We start from the raw sequence: 20,191 nt of genomic DNA on the forward strand, positions 1-20,191 counted from the left end.
CGCGAGACCTCCAGCTTCGTTTTTTTTCCTCAAGATGTTTTTAGCAATTCGGGGCACCCTGCCCTTCCAGATAAATTTGCTTATTGGTTTTTCTATTTCTGAAAAATACGTTGTTGGGATTTTGATTGGTATTGCATTGAATCTGTAAATCAATTTAGGTAGGATTGACATCTTAACTATATTTAGTCTTCCAATCCATGAACACGGTATGCCCTTCCATCTATTTAGGTCTTCTGTGATTTCTTTTAGCAGTTTTTTGTAGTTTTCTTTATATAGGTTTTTTGTCTCTTTAGTTAAATTTATTCCTAGGTATTTTATTCTTTTAGTTGCAATTGTAAATGGGATTCGTTTCTTGATTTCCCCCTCCGCTTGTTCATTGCTAGTGTATAGAAATGCTACAGATTTTTGAATGTTGATCTTGTAACCTGCTACTTTGCTGTACTCATTTATTAGCTCTAGTAGTTTTGTTGTGGATTTTTCCGGGTTTTCGACGTATAGTATCATATCGTCTGCAAACAGTGATAGTTTTACTTCTTCCTTTCCAATTTTGATGCCTTGTATTTCTTTTTCTTGTCTAATTGCTCTGGCTAGAACCTCCAACACAATGTTGAATAATAGTGGTGATAGTGGACATCCTTGTCTTGTTCCTGATCTTAGGGGGAAAGTTTTCAATTTTTCCCCATTGAGGATGATATTAGCTGTGGGTTTTTCATATATTCCCTCTATCATTTTAAGGAAGTTCCCTTGTATTCCTATCTTTTGAAGTGTTTTCAACAGGAAAGGATGTTGAATCTTGTCGAATGCCTTCTCTGCATCAATTGAGATGATCATGTGATTTTTCTGCTTTGATTTGTTGATATGGTGTATTACATTAATTGATTTTCTTATGTTGAACCATCCTTGCATACCTGGGATGAATCCTACTTGGTCATGATGTATAATTCTTTTAATGTGTTGTTGTTGTTGGATACGATTTGCTAGAATTTTATTGAGGATTTTTGCATCTGTATTCATTAGAGAGATTGGTCTTTAGTTTTCTTTTTTTGTAATATCTTTGCCTGGTTTTGGTATGAGGGTGATGTTGGCTTCATAGAATGAATTAGGTAGTTTTCCCTCCACTTCGATTTTTTTGAAGAGTTTGAAGAGAATTGGTACTAATTCTTTCTGGAACGTTTGGTAGAATTCACATGTGAAGCCATCTGGTCCTGGACTTTTCTTTTTAGGAAGCTTTTGAATGACTAATTCAATTTCTTTACTTGTGATTGGTTTGTTGAGGTCATCTATGTCTTCTTGAGTCAAAGTTGGTTGTTCATGTCTTTCAGGAACCCGTCCATTTCCTCTAAATTGTTGTATTTATTAGCGTAAAGTTGTTCATAGTATCCTGTTATTACCTCCTTTATTTCTGTGAGGTCAGTAGTTATGTCTCCTCTTCCATTTCTGATCTTATTTATTTGCATCCTCTCTCTTCTTCTTTTTGTCAATCTTGCTAAGGGCCCATCAATCTTATTGATTTTCTCATAGAACCAACTTCTGGCCTTATTGATTTTCTCTATTGTTTTCATGTTTTCAATTTCATTTATTTGTGCTCTAATCTTTGTTATTTCTTTCCTTTTGCTTGCTTTGGGGTTAGCTTGCTGTTCTTTCTCCAGTTCTTCCAAATGGATAGTTAATTCCTGAATTTTGCCTTTTCTTCTTTTCTGATATAGGCATTTAGAGCAATAAATTTCCCTCTTAGCACTGCCTTTGCTGCGTCCCATAAATTTTGATATGTTGTGTTTTCATTTTCATTCGCCTCGAGGTATTTGCTAATTTCTCTTGCAATTTCTTCTTTGACCCAGTCGTTGTTTAGGAGTGTGTTGTTGAGCCTCCACGTATTTGTGAATTTTCTGGCACTCTGCCTATTATTGATTTCCAACATCATTCCTTTATGGTCCGAGAAAGTGTTGTGTAAGATTTCAATCTTTTTAAATTTGTTGAGACTTGCTTTGTGACCCAGCATATGGTCTATCTTTGAGAATGATCCATGAGCACTTGAGAAAAAGGTGTATCCTGCTGTTGTGGGATGTAATGTCCTATAAATGTCTATTAAGTCTAGTTCATTTATAGTAATATTCAGATTCTCTATTTCTTTGTTGATCCTCTGTCTAGATGTTCTGTCCCTTGATGAGAGTGGTGAGTTGAAGTCTCCAACTATTATGGTATATGAGTCTATTTCCCTTTTCAGTGTTTGCAGTATATTCCTCACGTATTTTGGGGTATTCTGATTCAGTGCGTAAATATTTATGATTGTTATGTCTTCTTGTTTAATTGTTCCTTTTATTAGTATATAGTGTCCTTCTTTGTCTCTTTTAACTGTTTTACATTTGAAGTCTAATTTGTTGGATATTAGTATAGCCACTCCTACTCTTTTCTGGTTGTTATTTGCATGAAATATCTTTTCCCAACCTTTCACTTTCAACCTATGTTTATCTTTGGGTCTAAGATGTGTTTCCTGTAGACAGCATATCGAAGGATCCTGTTTTTTAATCCATTCTGCCAATCTATGTCTTTTGATTGGGGAATTCAGTCCATTGACATTTAGTGTTATTACTGTTTGGATAATATTTTCCTCTAACATTTTGCCTTTTGTATTATATATATCATATCTGATTTTCCTTCTTTCTACACTCTTTTCCATATCTCTCTCTTCTGTCTTTTTGTATCTGACTCTAGTGCTTCCCTTTAGTATTTCTTGCAGAGCTGGTCTCTTGGTCACAAATTCTTTCAGTGACTTTTTGTCTGAGAATGTTTTAATTTCTCCCTCATTTTTGAAGGATAATTTTGCTGGATATAGGAGTCTTGGTTGGCAGTTTTTCTCTTTTAGTATTTTAAATATATCATCCCACTGTCTTCTAGCTTCCATGGTTTCTGCTGAGAAATCTACACAAAGTCTTATTGGGTTTCCCTTGTATGTAATGGATTGTTTTTCTCTTGCTGCTTTCAAGATCTTCTCTTTCTCTTTGACCTCTGACATTCTAACTAGTAAGTGTCTTGGAGAACGCCTATTTGGGTCTAATCTCTTTGGGGTGCGCTGCACTTCTTGGATCTGTAATTTTAGGTCTTTCATAAGAGTTGGGAAATTTTCAGTGATAATTTCTTCCATTAGTTTTTCTCCTCCTTTTCCCTTCTCTTCTCCTTCTGGGACACCCACAACACGTATATTTGTGCGGTTCATATTGTCCTTGAGTTCCCTGATACCCTGTTCAAATTTTTCCATTCATTTCCCTATAGTTTCTGTTTCTTTTTGGAATTCAGATGTTCCATCCTCCAAATCACTAATTCTATCTTCTGTCTCTTTAAATCTATCATTGTAGCTATCCATTATTTTTTCTATGTTTGCTACTTTATCCTTCACTTCCATAAGTTCTGTGATTTGTTTTTTCAGTTTTTCTATTTCTTCTTTATGTTCAGCCCATGTCCTCTTCATGTCCTCCCTCAATTTATCGATTTCATTTTTGAAGAGGTTTTCCATTTCTGTTCGTATATTCAGCATTAGTTGTCTCAGCTCTTGTGTCTCATTTGAGCTATTGGTTTGTTCCTTTGACTGAGCCATATTCTCAATCTTTTGAGCGTGGACAGTTATCTTCTGCTGCTGGTGTCTGGGCATTTATTCAGATTTCTCTTGGTGTTGGACCCAGCAAGGTTGTAATATTTTTCTGTGAAATCTCTGGGTTCTGTTTTTCTTATCCTGCCCAGTAGGTGGCGCTCGTGGCACACGTTTGTCTGCGGGTCCCACCAGTAAAAGGTGCTGTGGGACCTTAAACTTTGGAAAACTCTCGCCGTCCTGGGGGTTCGCTAGCCGAAGCGGCTTGAGCCGGCCCGGGGTCCGAATGCAGGGAGGGTGTCCGAACGCAGGGAGGGTTGCTGGTCGCCGCAGCCAGGGAAAGAGCCCGTCCGAATTTCCTAGTCAGCCCTGGGCAACAAGCGTGGCGGGAGGGTGCCAGCGGCAGCGGCCCGCCCGAGAGAGTGCACGTTCCCCGGGAGTCACGGGGTCACCGTTCTCCGAGGCCTGGGGTTTCCGATCCAATTCTCTCAGTTGGTCCGGGGGCTGCGCGTGGTGTGGGCGCCAGTCGCCTTGGTTTCAGGGGACCACCTCTCCAATTCTCCCAGCCGGCCCGGAAAGGGGGAAGGGAGTAACTCCGGCCGCTTGCCACCCCGCCCGGTAAGGCCCGCGCCTCGGCGATCTCACCCGAGCTGCTTCTCTCAGCCAGCCAGCCGTTCCAGGATGGGGTACGCTGTCTTTTTTATCTCTGTTGTGGCTTTGGGCGCTTTCTGTATCGTTCTACTCCCCTAGTAGGTGTCCTGGAGAAGAAAACTAAGATCCACGCGTCTTACTAAGCCGCCATCTTCCAGGAAGTCCCCAAGTCAGTCACTTTAAAAAAGATATCTTTAAGAGTTGTTGAGGGTAATATGTCCTATTGAAACTGACACTAACTCATGAAAGTCTTCACCTAGAACTTAACCACAGCAACTTTTTTCTCTTAAAAGAAGTTTTGTTTGAGCTTATAAGAACAACCTCTTTTTTTACTAATTTTAGAAATCATCTTCCAAATCATATGACTGCTAGTGTTTTTATCTACTCTTGCAACTGTCATAAGTTGACTTATCCTGTCTCAGCAAGTCGTTTCTTCATTACATTATAATGTTTGCCTCTCAAGCCAACCATATTATAGTTGTAAGCCCACAGCATATAAAGAGTAATGATGGATTATCCTGTAACCATGGATGTGCCCAACTGATCTTTATTGGTGCTATGTTTTAGTAATGTTGAAATATAAATGACCTTACTTGTTCAATCCCACTTACCAGTTGTTGGAACAACTTGGCGCTGCTTCATGAACTGTGGCAACACACACTGCAATTGACGCCCAGCCCCAACCTGAAACTGAGGCACTCGACTCTGTACAAGCATTGTGCTCTGTTTATGTGTCATTTTTAGTATTTAACACAATCCATTTTAACTGGTTGTATTAGTTACCATCAAAATGGGAGATGCACCCACCATCTGTATCATAATCACATGTCTGAAATTTTACAATTAGAGAACATCAATTATTCATCTCTTTATTAAAATGCTTGCATATGGTAAACTTTAACATATATTGTCGGTATTTAGTTTAAAAGTGCCAAATAGTTCTTGGAAACATGAACATAGTTAGAGTATTTAATGGATGGATATGCTTCTGAACATTTCAAAAAGATAAGGGCAATCAAGGTACCAACCCCATAAGTACTATTAAGGGAAAATAAGAGTATTTTCCTAATAAGTACAAGAAAGATGCAATGAACAGCAGGCACAGTTATCGCTTGCCATGCCAGAGACCCCGGTTTGATTCCTAGTTTGCCTGCCCATAAAAAAAAAAAAAAAAAAAAAAAAAAAGAAAGAAAAAGAAAAGATTAAATGAAGTATAGTTAGATGCAAGTACAACCCATAACTTTCAGTAAATATAAGCATATTGCCTTGATTTTTCGTACAATTTTAAAGCTATGCATTCAAGACTATCCATTTTTATTTTCACCAGCTATCCAATTCAAAATCCTAACATGAGCTTCCCATTGGACAACGTGAATACTCATTGGAGAAGGATTTACAGAATTCCAGAGAAGTGACACACTTTCTTCCTCTGACAGGTAAGAAATTGTCCATTAAACACCAGAGAAAGAAGCAAAGAAAAGTTCAGCCTTATTCAGGGTCAAGCTCTTGAGATACTCTCTAGGAGTTCCTATCTTTCCACTAGAGGTTAACCCAATACATGTAACTCGCTCACTTTCTACCTGATGGCACCTGCAATTTCTGTTTTTCTTTCAGGCTTTCTTCTCGAGTGAGAAAATGAAGAAAATACTTCAAAACAGATAAAGCTCGAGGATAAATATTCATTTATTTTTACCTTAGAGGGTACCCCTATCCATGACCCCATTTCACAAAAATATTACAAACACTTGAAATATCAACATGAAATCCACCCAGACGATCTACACTCAGATTTCACAAAGCTTGTAGATGATCAGAGCTACTTTCGGAGAAAAACCTGAGGTCTCTAACCTGGAAGAAGCTCTCAAATCTAGTCTCCGTGTACAAAAGTGTCGAGGTGTGAAACCCCTTAATTCTCAGAGTGTAGACTGTTTTGCTCAGAATTCACAAGTTTTGGGGAACCAGAAATCCCATTCAGGCAAAGAACTTCACAAGTGCCCTGAATGTGGGAAAGTTTCCTTCGTATTTCAGACCTTTCTAGAGACCAACGAATTCACACAGGGGAGACCTATGAGTACACTGTATGTAAAAAGCAATTCGCTCAGCAGGCATACCTTACAGTGCATCAAAACAGACATTCTGAAGTTGAAACTTATAAATGCCTAGCGTGGGCAAGAATTTTCGTCATAGATCAGTCTTAAAAGACAGTGACAACTCATACAGGTGAAAAACCTCATAGATGTGAGAGTTGTGGGAAATGTTTTTTTCAACTGACAGCTCTACTTTGCACCAGAGAACTCACACTAAAGAGAAGCCTTTAAATGCAGTTACTGTGGGAAAACCTTTACACAGAAGCCAAGCCTTGTGACTCTTTTAAGAATTCATACAGGGGAGAAGCCATACAAGTGTAATCATTGTTCTAAAATGTTTCAGACAGAGGACAGCGTGATTGTACACCAAGTCATTCACTTTAAAAAAGATATCTTTAAGAGTTGTTGAGGGTAATATGTCCTATTGAAACTGACACTAACTCATGAAAGTCTTCACCTAGCACTTAACAGCAGCAAATTTTTTCCCTTAAAAGAAGTTTTGTTTGAGCTTATAAGAACAACTCTTTTTTTTCTACTAATTTTAGAAATCTTTCGAAATCATATGAGTGCTAGAGTATTTATCTACTCTTGCAACTGACATAGGTTTGACTTATCCTGTCTCAGCAAGTCGTTTCTTCATTACATTATGTTTGCCTCTCAAGCCAACCATATTATAGTTGTAAGCCCACAGCATATAAATGATTAATGATGGATTATCCTGTACCATGGATGTGCCCAACTGATCTTTATTGGTGCTATGTTTTAGTAATGTTGAAATATAAATGACCTTACTTGTTCAATCCCACTTACCAGTTGTTGGAACAACTTGGCGCTGCTTCATGAACTGTGGCAACACACACTGCAATTGACTCCCACCCCAACCTAAAACTGAGGCACTCGACTCTGTACAAGCATCGTGCTCTGTTTATGTGTCATTTTTGTATTTAACACAATCCATTTAACTGGTTGTATTAGTTACCATCAAAATGGAGATGCACCCACCATCTGTATCATAATCACATGTCTGAAATTTTACAGGCTAGAGAACATCAATTATTCATCTCTTTATTAAAATGCTTGCATATGGTAAACTTTAACATAATTGTCGGTATTTAGTTAAAAGTGCCAAATAGTCTTAAAACATGAACATAGTTAGAATATTTAATGGATGGATATGCTTCTGAACATTTCAAAAGATAAGGTCAAACAAGGTACCAACCCCATAAGTACTATTAAGGGAAAATAAGAGTATTTCCTAATAAGTACAAGAAAGATGCAAAGAACAGCAGCACAGTTCTCGCTTGCCATGCCAGACCCCGGTTTGATTCCTGTTTGCCTGCCCATAAAAAAAAAAAAAAAAAAAAAAAGAAAGAAAAGATTAAATGAAGTATAGTTAGATGCAAGTACTACCCACGATAAGCTTTCAGTAAATATAAGCATATTGCCTTCTGATTTTTCGTTCAATTTTAAAGCTATGCATTCAAGACTATCCATTTTTTTTTCACCAGCTATCCAATTGAAAATCCTAACATGAGCTTCCCATTGGACAACGTTGAATACTCATTGGAGAAGATTTACAAATTCCAGAGAAGTGACACACTTTCTTGACTCTCAGACAGGTAAGAAATTGTCCATTAAACACCAAGAAAGAAGCAAAGAAAAGTTCAGCCTTATTCAGGGTCAAGCTCTTTGAGATACTCTCTAGGAGTTCCTATCTTTCCACTAGAGGTTAACCCAATACATGTAACTCGCTCACTTTCTACCTGATGGCACCTGCAATTTCTGTTTTTTCTTTCAGGCTTTCTTCTCGAGTGAGAAAATGAAGAAAATACTTCAAAACAGATAAAGCTCGAGGATAAATATTCATTTATTTTTACCTTAGAGGGTACCCCTATCCATGACCCCATTTCACAAAAATATTACAAACACTTGAAATATCAACATGAAATCCACCCAGACTCTACACTCAGATTTCACAAAGCTTGTAGATGATCAGAGCTACTTTGTAGGAGAAAAACCTGAGGTCTCTAACCTGGAAGAAGCTCTCAAATCTAGTCCCGTGTACAAAAGTGTCGAGGTGTGAAACCCCATTAATTCTCAAGTGTAGACTGTTTTTTTGCTCAGAATTCACAAGTTTTGGGGAACCAGAAATCCCATTCAGGCAAAGAACTTCACAAGTGCCCTGAATGTGGGAAAGTATCCTTCGTATTTCAGACCTTTCTAGACCCAACGAATTCACACAGGGGAGAGACCCTATGAGTGCACTGTATGTAAAAAGCAATTCGCTCGAGGCATACCTTAGAGTGCATCAAAAAAGACATTCTGAAGTTGAAACTTATAAATGCCTAGAGTGTGGCAAGAATTTTCGTCATAGATCCAGTCTTAAAAGACATGTGACAACTCATACAGGTGAAAAACCTCATAGAGTGAGACTTGTGGGAAAAGTTTGTTCAACTGACAGCTCTTACTTTGACCAGAGAACTCACACTAAAGAGAAGCCTTTTAAATGCAGTTACTGTGGGAAAACCTTTACCAGAAGCCAAGCCTTGTGACTCTTTTAAGAATTCATACAGGGGAGAAGCCATACAAGTGTAATCATTGTTCTAAATGTTTCAGACAGAGGACAGGCGTGATTGTACACCAAGTCATTCACTTTAAAAAAGATATCTTTAAGAGTTGTTGAGGGTAATATGTCCTATTGAAACTGACACTAACTCATGAAAGTCTTCACCTAGCACTTAACAGCAGCAAATTTTTTCCCTTAAAGAAGTTTTGTTTGAGCTTATAAGAACAACCTCTTTTTTTTTTACTAAATTTAGAAATCATCTTCCAAATCATATGAGTGCTAGAGTATTTATCTACTCTTGCAACTGTCATAGGTTTGACTTATCCTGTCTCAGCAAGTCGTTTCTTCATTACATTATGTTTGCCTCTCAAGCCAACCATATTATAGTTGTAAGCCCACAGCATATAAATGATTAATGATGGATATCCTGTAACCATGGATGTGCCCAACTGATCTTTATTGCTGCTATGTTTTAGTAATGTTGAAATATAAATGACCTTACTTGTTCAATCCCACTTACCAGTTGTTGGAACAACTTGGCGCTGCTTCATGAACTGTGCAATATACACAGCAATTGACTCCCACCCCCAACCTAAAACTGAGGCACTCGACTCTGTACAAGCATTGTGCTCTGTTTATGTGTCATTTTTAGTATTTAACACAATCCATTTAACTGGTTGTATTAGTTACCATCAAAATGGGAGATGCACCCACCATCTGTATCATAATCACATGTCTGAAATTTTACAATTAAAGAACATCAATTATATCTCTTTATTAAAATGCTTGCATATGGTAAACTTTAACATATATTGTCGGTATTTAGTTTAAAAGTGCCAAATAGTTCTTGGAAACATGAACATAGTTAGAATATTTAATGGATGGATATGCTTCAGAACATTTCAAAAAGATAAGGCAAACAAGGTACCAACCCCATACTATTAAGGGAAAATAAGAGTATTTTCCTAATAAGTAGAAGAAAGATGCAGTGAACAGCAGCACAGTTATCGCTTGCCATGCCAGAGACCCCGGTTTGATTCCTAGTTTGCCTGCCCATAAAAAAAAAAAAAAAAAAAAAAGAAGAAAGAAAAGAAAAGATTAAATGAAGTATAGTTCAATGCAAGTACTACCCACGATAAGCTTTCAGTAAATATAAGCATATTGCCTTCTGATTTTTCGTTCAATTTTAAAGCTAGCATTCAAGACTATCCATTTTTATTTTCACCAGGCTATCCAATTCAAATCCTAACATGAGCTTCCCATTGTACAACGTTGAATACTCATTGGAGAATGATTTACACAATTCCAGAGAAGTGACACACTTTCTTGACTCTCAGACAGGTAAGAAATTGTCCATTAAACACCAGAGAAAGAAGCAAAGAAAAGTTCAGCTTATTCAGGGTCAAGCTCTTTGAGATACTCTCTAGGAGTTCCTATCTTTCCACTAGAGGTTAACCCAATACATGTAACTCGCTCACTTTCTACCTGATGGCACCTGCAATTTCTGTTTTTCTTTCAGGCTTTCTTCTCGAGTGAGAAAATGAAGAAAATACTTCAAAACAGATAAAGCTCGAGGATAAATATTCATTTATTTTTACCTTAGAGGGTACCCCTATCCATGACCCCATTTCACAAAAATATTACAAACACTTGAAATATCAACATGAAATCCACCCAGACGATCTACACTCAGATTTCACAAAGCTTGTAGATGATCAGAGCTACTTTGTAGGAGAAAAACCTGAGGTCTCTAACCTGGAAGAAGCTCTCAAATCTAGCCTCCGTGTACAAAAGTGTCGAGGTGTGAAACCCCTTAATTCTCAGAGTGTAGACTGTTTGCTCAGAAGTCACACGTTTTGGGGAACCCGAAATCCCATTCAGGCAAAGTACTTCATAAGTGCCCTGAATGTGTATAGTTCCCTTCGTATTTCAGATCTTTCTAGACACCAACGACTTCACACAGGGGAGAGACCCTATGAGTGCACTGTATGTAAAAAGCAATTCGCTCGACAGGCATACCTTAGAATGCATCAAAAGACATTCTGAAGTTGAAACTTATAAATGCCTAGAGTGTGGCAAGAATTTTCGTCATAGATCCAGTCTTAAAAGACATGTGACAACTCATACAGGTGAAAAACCTCATAGATGTGAGAGTTGTGGGAAAAGTTTTGTTCAACTGACAGCTCTTACTTTGCACCAGAGAACTCACACTAAAGAGAAGCCTTTTAAATGCAGTTACTGTGGGAAAACCTTACACAGAAGCCAAACCTTGTGACTCTTTTAAGAATTCATAGAGGGGAGAAGCCATACAAGTGTAATTATTGTTCTAAATGTTTCAGACAGAGGACAGGCTTGATTGTACACCAAGTCAGTCACTTTTTTTTTTTATTAATTAAAAAAAGAATTAACAAAACAATTAGAAATCATTCCAATCTACATGTACAATCAGTAATTCTTAATAACATCACATAGTTGCATATTCATCATTTCTTAGTACATTTGCATCAATTTAGAAAAAGAAATAAAAAGACAACAGAATAAGAACTAAAACAATAATAGAAAGAAAAAAAAACAAAAAACAAAAACAAAAAACCTATACCTCACATGCAGCTTCATTCAGTGTTTAACATAATGGCATTACAATTGGGTAGTATTGTGCTGTCCATTTCTGAGTTTTTATATCCAGTCCCGTTGTACAGTCGTATCCCTTCATCTCCAATTATCCCTTCTCTTTTTTTTTTTTAATTAACGGAAAAAAAGAAATTAACCCAACATTTAGAGATCATACCATTCTACACATGCAATCATTAATTCTTAACATCATCACATAGATGCATGATCATCATTTCTTTACATTTGCATTGGTTTAGAAGAACTAGCAACATAACCGAAAAAGATATAGAATGTTAATATAGAGAAAAAATAAAAGTAATAATAGTAAAATCAAAACAAAACAAAACAAAACAAAACAAAAACCTATAGCTCAGATGCAGCTTCATTCAGTGTTTTAACATGATTACTTTACAATTAGGTATTATTGTGCTGTCCATTTTTGAGTTTTTGTATCTAGTCCTGTTGCACAGTCTGTATCCCTTCAGCTTCAATTACCCATTGTCTTACCCTGTTTCTAACTCCTGCTGAACTCTGTTACCAATGACATATTTCAAGTTTATTCTCGAATGTCCGTTCACATCAGTGGGACCATACAGTATTTGTCCTTTAGTTTTGGCTGGATTCACTCAGCATAATATTCTCTAGGTCCATCCATGTTATTACATGGTTCATAAGTTTATCTTGTCTTAAAGCTGCATAATATTCCATCGTATGTATATACCACAGTTTGTTTAGCCACTCTTCTGTTGATGGACATTTTGGCTGTTTCCATCTCTTTGCAATTGTAAATAATGCTGCTATAAACATTGGTGTGCAAATGTCCGTTTGTGTCTTTGCCCTTAAGTCCTTTGAGTAGATACCTAGCAATGGTATGGCTGGGTCGTATGGCAATTCTATATTCAGCTTTTTGAGAACCGCCAAACTGCCTTCCACAGTGGTTGCACCCTTTGACATTCCCACCAACAGTGGATAAGTGTGCCTCTTTCTCCGCATCCTCTCCAGCACTTGTCATTTTCTGTTTGTTGAAATGGCCATTCTGGTGGGGTGTGAATATTTCATTGTGGTTTTGATTTGCATTTCTCTAATGGCCAGGGACATTGAGCATCTCTTCATGTGCCTCTTGGCCATCCGTATTTCCTCTTCTGAGAGGTGTCTGTTCAAGTCTTTTTCCCATTTTGTAATTGGGTTGGCTGTCTTTTTGTTGTTGAGATGAACAATCTCTTTATAAATTCTGGATACTAGACCTTTATCTGATATATCATTTCCAAATATTGTCTCCCATTGTGTAGGCTGTCTTTCTACTTTCTTGATGAAGTTCTTTGATGCACAAAAGTGTTTAATTTTGAGGAGTTCCCATTTATTTATTTCCTTCTTCAGTGCTCTTGCTTTAGGTTTAAGGTCCATAAAACCGCCTCCAGTTGTAAGATCCATAAGATATCTCCCAACATTTTCCTCTAACTGTTTTATGGTCTTAGACCTAATGTTTAGATCTTTGATCCATTTTGAGTTAACTTTTGTATAGGGTGTGAGAGATGGGTCTTCTTTCATTCTTTTGCATATGGATATCCAGTTCTCTAGGCACCATTTATTGAAGAGACTGCTCTGTCCCAGGTGAGTTGACTTGACTGCCTTATCAAAGATCAAATGTCCATAGATGAGAGGGTCTATATCTGAGCACTCTATTCGATTCCATTGGTCGATATATCTATCTTTATGCCAATACCATGCTGTTTTGACCACTGTGGCTTCATAATATGCCTTAAAGTCAGGCAGCGCGAGACCTCCAGCTTCGTTTTTTTTCCTCAAGATGTTTTTAGCAATTCGGGGCACCCTGCCCTTCCAGATAAATTTGCTTATTGGTTTTTCTATTTCTGAAAAATAAGTTGTTGGGATTTTGATTGGTATTGCATTGAATCTGTAAATCAATTTAGGTAGGATTGACATCTTAACTATATTTAGTCTTCCAATCCATGAACACGGTATGCCCTTCCATCTATTTAGGTCTTCTGTGATTTCTTTTAGCAGTTTTTTGTAGTTTTCTTTATATAGGTTTTTTGTCTCTTTAGTTAAATTTATTCCTAGGTATTTTATTCTTTAGTTGCAATTGTAAATGGGATTCGTTTCTTGATTTCCCCCTCCGCTTGTTCATTGCTAGTGTATAGAAATGCTACAGATTTTTGAATGTTGATCTTGTAACCTGCTACTTTGCTGTACTCATTTATTAGCTCTAGTAGTTTTGTTGTGGATTTTTCCGGGTTTTCGACGTATAGTATCATATCGTCTGCAAACAGTGATAGTTTTACTTCTTCCTTTCCAATTTTGATGCCTTGTATTTCTTTTTCTTGTCTAATTGCTCTGGCTAGAACCTCCAACACAATGTTGAATAATAGTGGTGATAGTGGACATCCTTGTCTTGTTCCTGATCTTAGGGGGAAAGTTTTCAATTTTTCCCCATTGAGGATGATATTAGCTGTGGGTTTTTCATATATTCCCTCTATCATTTTAAGGAAGTTCCCTTGTATTCCTATCTTTTGAAGTGTTTTCAACAGGAAAGGATGTTGAATCTTGTCGAATGCCTTCTCTGCATCAATTGAGATGATCATGTGATTTTTCTGCTTTGATTTGTTGATATGGTGTATTACATTAATTGATTTTCTTATGTTGAACCATCCTTGCATACCTGGGATGAATCCTACTTGGTCATGATGTATAATTCTTTTAATGTGTTGTTGTTGTTGGATACGATTTGCTAGAATTTTATTGAGGATTTTTGCATCTGTATTCATTAGAGAGATTGGTCTTTAGTTTTCTTTTTTTGTAATATCTTTGCCTGGTTTTGGTATGAGGGTGATGTTGGCTTCATAGAATGAATTAGGTAGTTTTCCCTCCACTTCGATTTTTTTGAAGAGTTTGAAGAGAATTGGTACTAATTCTTTCTGGAACGTTTGGTAGAATTCACATGTGAAGCCATCTGGTCCTGGACTTTTCTTTTTAGGAAGCTTTTGAATGACTAATTCAATTTCTTTACTTGTGATTGGTTTGTTGAGGTCATCTATGTCTTCTTGAGTCAAAGTTGGTTGTTCATGTCTTTCCAGGAACCCGTCCATTTCCTCTAAATTGTTGTATTTATTAGCGTAAAGTTGTTCATAGTATCCTGTTATTACCTCCTTTATTTCTGTGAGGTCAGTAGTTATGTCTCCTCTTCCATTTCTGATCTTATTTATTTGCATCCTCTCTCTTCTTCTTTTTGTCAATCTTGCTAAGGGCCCATCAATCTTATTGATTTTCTCATAGAACCAACTTCTGGCCTTATTGATTTTCTCTATTGTTTTCATGTTTTCAATTTCATTTATTTGTGCTCTAATCTTTGTTATTTCTTTCCTTTTGCTTGCTTTGGGGTTAGCTTGCTGTTCTTTCTCCAGTTCTTCCAAATGGATAGTTAATTCCTGAATTTTTGCCTTTTCTTCTTTTCTGATATAGGCATTTAGAGCAATAAATTTCCCTCTTAGCACTGCCTTTGCTGCGTCCCATAAATTTTGATATGTTGTGTTTTCATTTTCATTCGCCTCGAGGTATTTGCTAATTTCTCTTGCAATTTCTTCTTTGACCCAGTCGTTGTTTAGGAGTGTGTTGTTGAGCCTCCACGTATTTGTGAATTTTCTGGCACTCTGCCTATTATTGATTTCCAACATCATTCCTTTATGGTCCGAGAAAGTGTTGTGTAAGATTTCAATCTTTTTAAATTTGTTGAGACTTGCTTTGTGACCCAGCATATGGTCTATCTTTGAGAATGATCCATGAGCACTTGAGAAAAAGGTGTATCCTGCTGTTGTGGGATGTAATGTCCTATAAATGTCTATTAAGTCTAGTTCATTTATAGTAATATTCAGATTCTCTATTTCTTTGTTGATCCTCTGTCTAGATGTTCTGTCCCTTGATGAGAGTGGTGAGTTGAAGTCTCCAACTATTATGGTATATGAGTCTATTTCCCTTTTCAGTGTTTGCAGTATATTCCTCACGTATTTTGGGTTATTCTGATTCAGTGCGTAAATATTTATGATTGTTATGTCTTCTTGTTTAATTGTTCCTTTTATTAGTATATAGTGTCCTTCTTTGTCTCTTTTAACTGTTTTACATTTGAAGTCTAATTTGTTGGATATTAGTATAGCCACTCCTACTCTTTTCTGGTTGTTATTTGCATGAAATATCTTTTCCCAACCTTTCACTTTCAACCTATGTTTATCTTTGGGTCTAAGATGTGTTTCCTGTAGACAGCATATCGAAGGATCCTGTTTTTTAATCCATTCTGCCAATCTATGTCTTTTGATTGGGGAATTCAGTCCATTGACATTTAGTGTTATTACTGTTTGGATAATATTTTCCTCTAACATTTTGCCTTTTGTATTATATATATCATATCTGATTTTCCTTCTTTCTACACTCTTTTCCATATCTCTCTCTTCTGTCTTTTTGTATCTGACTCTAGTGTTCCCTTTAGTATTTCTTGCAGAGCTGGTCTCTTGGTCACAAATTCTTTCAGTGACTTTTTGTCTGAGAATGTTTTAATTTCTCCTCATTTTTGAAGGATAATTTTGCTGGATATAGGAGTCTTGGTTGGCAGTTTTTCTCTTTTAGTATTTTAAATATATCATCCCACTGTCTTCTAGCTTCCATGGTTTCTGCTGAGAAATCTACACAAAGTCTTATTGGGTTTCCCTTGTATGTAATGGATTGTTTTTCTCTTGCTGCTTTCAAGATCTTCTCTTTCTCTTTGACCTCTGACATTCTAACTAGTAAGTGTCTTGGAGAACGCCTATTTGGGTCTAATCTCTTTGGGGTGTGCTGCACTTCTTGGATCTGTAATTTTAGGTCTTTCATAAGAGTTGGGAAATTTTCAGTGATAATTTCTTCCATTAGTTTTTCTCCTCCTTTTCCCTTCTCTTCTCCTTCTGGGACACCCACAACACGTATATTTGTGCGGTTCATATTGTCCTTGAGTTCCCTGATACCCTGTTCAAATTTTTCCATTCATTTCCCTATAGTTTCTGTTTCTTTTTGGAATTCAGATGTTCCATCCTCCAAATCACTAATTCTATCTTCTGTCTCTTTAAATCTATCATTGTAGCTATCCATTATTTTTTCTATGTTTGCTACTTTATCCTTCACTTCCATAAGTTCTGTGATTTGTTTTTTCAGTTTTTCTATTTCTTCTTTATGTTCAGCCCATGTCCTCTTCATGTCCTCCCTCAATTTATCGATTTCATTTTTGAAGAAGTTTTCCATTTCTGTTCGTATATTCAGCATTAGTTGTCTCAGCTCTTGTGTCTCATTTGAGCTATTGGTTTGTTCCTTTGACTGAGCCATATTCTCAATCTTTTGAGCGTGGACAGTTATCTTCTGCTGCTGGTGTCTGGGCATTTATTCAGATTTCTCTTGGTGTTGGACCCAGCAAGGTTGTAATATTTTTCTGTGAAATCTCTGGGTTCTGTTTTTCTTATCCTGCCCAGTAGGTGGCGCTCGTGGCACACGTTTGTCTGCGGGTCCCACCAGTAAAAGGTGCTGTGGGACCTTAAACTTTGGAAAACTCTCGCCGTCCTGGGGGTTCGCTAGCCGAAGCGGCTTGAGCCGGCCCGGGGTCCGAATGCAGGGAGGGTGTCCGAACGCAGGGAGGGTTGCTGGTCGCCGCAGCCAGGGAAAGAGCCCGTCCGAATTTCCTAGTCAGCCCTGGGCAACAAGCGTGGCGGGAGGGTGCCAGCGGCAGCGGCCCGCCCGAGAGAGTGCACGTTCCCCGGGAGTCACGGGGTCACCGTTCTCCGAGGCCTGGGGGTTTCCGATCCAATTCTCTCAGTTGGTCCGGGGGCTGCGCGTGGTGTGGGCGCCAGTCGCCTTGGTTTCAGGGGACCACCTCTCCAATTCTCCCAGCCGGCCCGGAAAGGGGGAAGGGAGTAACTCCGGCCGCTTGCCACCCCGCCCGGTAAGGCCCGCGCCTCGGCGATCTCACCCGAGCTGCTTCTCTCAGCAGCCAGCCGTTCCAGGATGGGGTACGCTGTCTTTTTTATCTCTGTTGTGGCTTTGGGCGCTTTCTGTATCGTTTCTACTCCCCTAGTAGGTGTCCTGGAGAAGAAACTAAGATCCGCGCGTCTTACTAAGCCGCCATCTTCCAGGAAGTCCCCAAGTCAGTCACTTTAAAAAAGATATCTTTAAGAGTTGTTGAGGGTAATATGTCCTATTGAAACTGACACTAACTCATGAAAGTCTTCACCTAGAACTTAACCACAGCAACTTTTTCTCTTAAAAGAAGTTTTGTTTGAGCTTATAAGAACAACCTCTTTTTTTTACTAATTTTAGAAATCATCTTCCAAATCATATGACTGCTAGTGTTTTATCTACTCTTGCAACTGTCATAGGTTTGACTTATCCTGTCTCAGCAAGTCGTTTCTTCATTACATTATAATGTTTGCCTCTCAAGCCAACCATATTATAGTTGTAAGCCCACAGCATATAAATGAGTAATGATGGATTATCCTGTAACCATGGATGTGCCCAACTGATCTTTATTGGTGCTATGTTTTAGTAATGTTGAAATATAAATGACCTTACTTGTTCAATCCCACTTACCAGTTGTTGGAACAACTTGGCGCTGCTTCATGAACTGTGGCAACACACACTGCAATTGACGCCCAGCCCCAACCTGAAACTGAGGCACTCGACTCTGTACAAGCATCGTGCTCTGTTTATGTGTCATTTTCAGTATTTAACACAATCCATTTTAACTGGTTGTATTAGTTACCATCAAAATGGGAGATGCACCCACCATCTGTATCATAATCACATGTCTGAAATTTTACAGGCTAGAGAACATCAATTATTCATCTCTTTATTAAAATGCTTGCATATGGTAAACTTTAACATATATTGTCGGTATTGAGTTTAAAAGTGCCAAATAGTTCTTGGAAACATGAACATAGTTAGAGTATTTAATGGATGGATATGCTTCTGAACATTTCAAAAAGATAAGGGCAAACAAGGTACCAACCCCATAAGTACAATTAAGGGAAAATAAGAGTACTTTCCTAATAAGTACAAGAAAGATGCAATGAACAGCAGGCACAGTTCTCGCTTGCCATGCCAGAGACCCCGGTTTGATTCCTAGTTTGCCTGCCCATAAAAAAAAAAAAAAAAAAAAAAAGAAGGAAAGGAAAGCAAAGTTTAAATGAAGTATACTTAGATGCAAGTACTACCCACGATAAGCTTTCAGTAAATATAAGCATATTGCCTTCTGATTTTTCGTTCAATTTTAAAGCTATGCATTCAAGACTATCCATTTTTCTTTTCACCAGGCTATCCAATTCAAAATCCTAACCTGAGCTTCCCATTGTACAACGTTGAATACTCATTGGAGAAGGATTTACAGAATTCCAGAGAAGTGACACACTTTCTTGACTCTCAGACAGGTAAGAAATTGTCCATTAAACACCAGAGAAAGAAGCAAAGAAAAGTTCAGCCTTATTCAGGGTCAAGCTCTTTGAGATACTCTCTAGGAGTTCCTATCTTTCCACTAGAGGTTAACCCAATACATGTAACTCGCTCACTTTCTACCTGATGGCACCTGCAATTTCTGTTTTTCTTTTCAGGCTTTCATCTCGAGTGAGAAAATGAAGAAAATACTTCAAAACAGATAAAGCTCGAGGATAAATATTCATTTATTTTTACCTTAGAGGGTACCCCTATCCATGACCCCATTTCAGAAAAATATTACAAACACTTGAAATATCAACATGAAATCCACCCAGACGATCTACACTCAGATTTCACAAAGCTTGTAGATGATCAGAGCTACTTTCTAGGAGAAAAACCTGAGGTCTCTAATCTGGAAGAAGCTCTCAAATCTAGTCTCCGTGTACAAAAGTGTCGAGGTGTGAAACCCCTTAATTCTCAGAGTGTAGACTGTTTTGCTCAGAATTCACAAGTTTTGGGGAACCAGAAATCCCATTCAGGCAAAGAACTTCACAAGTGCCCTGAATGTGGGGAAGTTTCCTTCGTATTTCAGACCTTTCTAGACCCAAGGACTTCACACAGGGGAGAGACCCTATGAGTGCACAGTATGTAAAAAGCAATTCGCTCGAAAGGCATACCTTAGAGCGCATCAAAAAAGACATTCTGAAGTTGAAACTTATAAATGCCTAGAGTGTGGCAAGAATTTTCGTCATAGATGCAGTCTTAAAAAAAATGTGACAACTCATACAGGTGAAAAATCTCATAGATGTGAGAGTTGTGGGAAAAGTTTTGTTCAACTGACAGCTCTTACTATGCACCAGAGAACTCACACTAAAGAGAAGCCTTTTAAATGCAGTTACTGTGGGAAAACCTTTACACAGAAGCCAAGCCTTGTGACTCTTTTAAGAATTCATGCAGGGGAGAAGCCATACAAGTGTAATCATTGTTCTAAATGTTTCAGACAGAGGACAGGCGTGATTGTACACCAAGTCATTCACTTTAAAAAAGATATCTTTAAGAGTTGTTGAGGGTAATATGTCCTATTGAAACTGACACTAACTCATGAAAGTCTTCACCTACCACTTAACAGCAGCAAATTTTTTCCCTTAAAAGAAGTTTTGTTTGAGCTTATAAGAACAACCTCTTTTTTTTTTTTTTTACTAATTTTAGAAATCGGTTTCCAAATCATATGAG

General features: G+C 37.8%; 1 protein-coding gene and 1 pseudogene across 1 annotated transcript in view; both read left to right on the forward strand.

The window, feature by feature from the left end:
- Positions 1-20,191, forward strand: part of LOC143670162 (zinc finger protein 449-like) — a 94,225-nt gene that overhangs the window by 25,708 nt on the left and 48,326 nt on the right. The window lies entirely within an intron of this gene.
- LOC143670901 (uncharacterized) lies at positions 6,041-20,025 on the forward strand (annotated as a pseudogene).

This window comes from Tamandua tetradactyla, chromosome X, assembly GCF_023851605.1.
Source record: "Tamandua tetradactyla isolate mTamTet1 chromosome X, mTamTet1.pri, whole genome shotgun sequence".
Classification (NCBI taxonomy): Eukaryota; Metazoa; Chordata; class Mammalia; order Pilosa; family Myrmecophagidae; genus Tamandua; species Tamandua tetradactyla.